The following is a 1,222-nucleotide window of genomic DNA, read 5'->3' on the forward strand; positions in this document are numbered from 1 at the left end:
AATATAGCTCATGGAAATAAACATCATCATTCCCATTATGCTCTTGTACCCTCATGTCCCATGATGACCTTCTTTATCTCTTGACATATTTTTGGAACTAAAGATCTAATTTTGGTGAATAAATAAAATAAGAACAACAGTTAAACAAATTTAATAATTATGTAACTGGTTCACATTTCTACTATCAAGAATTTTATATGTTAATGATTTAGGTAGAGATCTATTTTTAGAACAATTTTCCTGTGGAAAGATTATCTAATATAGATTTTAGGTTAAAAACAACAATGCTGATATCATCTTCCTCCTCACCAAACATTAATCATCACTATTATCTTAAAAACAACCATTGTTACCATTCACATCATATTCTCTACAATTTAAGTTAGTTCATTGTATCCTCAGAATGATGCAGAGAAGTAAAAAAAACAATGAGCTCTGTGCATTTTAAGTGACTTAATCAAGCCAAGACTCAATTCTAGACCCTCTTTTTCTCCCTAGTGTTCATTTTCCTCCCTCTTGCAGGTCTAGTACCTGCAAAGCTGACACCTATCACCTGTAACTAGCAGTGATTTTTATATAAACTAGAGTTAATACCTTCTTAAAATAATTTTTGAATCTCAAAATTGAATACATGATTTTAGATTAACCTATTGTAATGCCTTAGACATTAGCCACAGTCTGTACAGACTTAAATCTGTATTGTCCAACTTGATAGTCACTCAGTCAGTTCAGTTCAGTCACTCAGTCGTGTCCAACTCTTTGCCACCCCATGAAATGTAGCACGCCAGGCCTCCCTGTCCATCACCAACTCCCGGAGTTCACTCAGACTCAGGTCCATCGAGTCAGTGATGCCATCCAGCCATCTCATCATCTGTCGTCCCCTTCTCCTCCTGCCCCCAATCCCTCCCAGCATCAAAGTCATTTCCAATGAGTCAACTCTTCACATCAGGTGGCCAAAGTACTGGAGTTTCAGCTTTAGCATCATTCCTTCCAAAGAAATCTCAGGGCTGATCTCCTTCAGAATGGACTGGTTGGATCTCCTTGCAGTCCAAGGGACTCTCAAGAGTCTTCTCCAACACCACAGTTCAAAAGCATCAATTCTTCGGCACTCAGCTTTCTTCACAGTCCAACTCTCACATCCATACATGACCACTGGAAAAACCATAGCCTTGACTAGACGGACCTTTGTTGGCAAAGTAATGTCTCTGCTTTTGAATATGCT

The sequence above is a fragment of the Bison bison genome, unplaced genomic scaffold (assembly GCF_000754665.1).
Source record: "Bison bison bison isolate TAMUID 2011002044 unplaced genomic scaffold, Bison_UMD1.0 scf7180017864343, whole genome shotgun sequence".
Classification (NCBI taxonomy): Eukaryota; Metazoa; Chordata; class Mammalia; order Artiodactyla; family Bovidae; genus Bison; species Bison bison.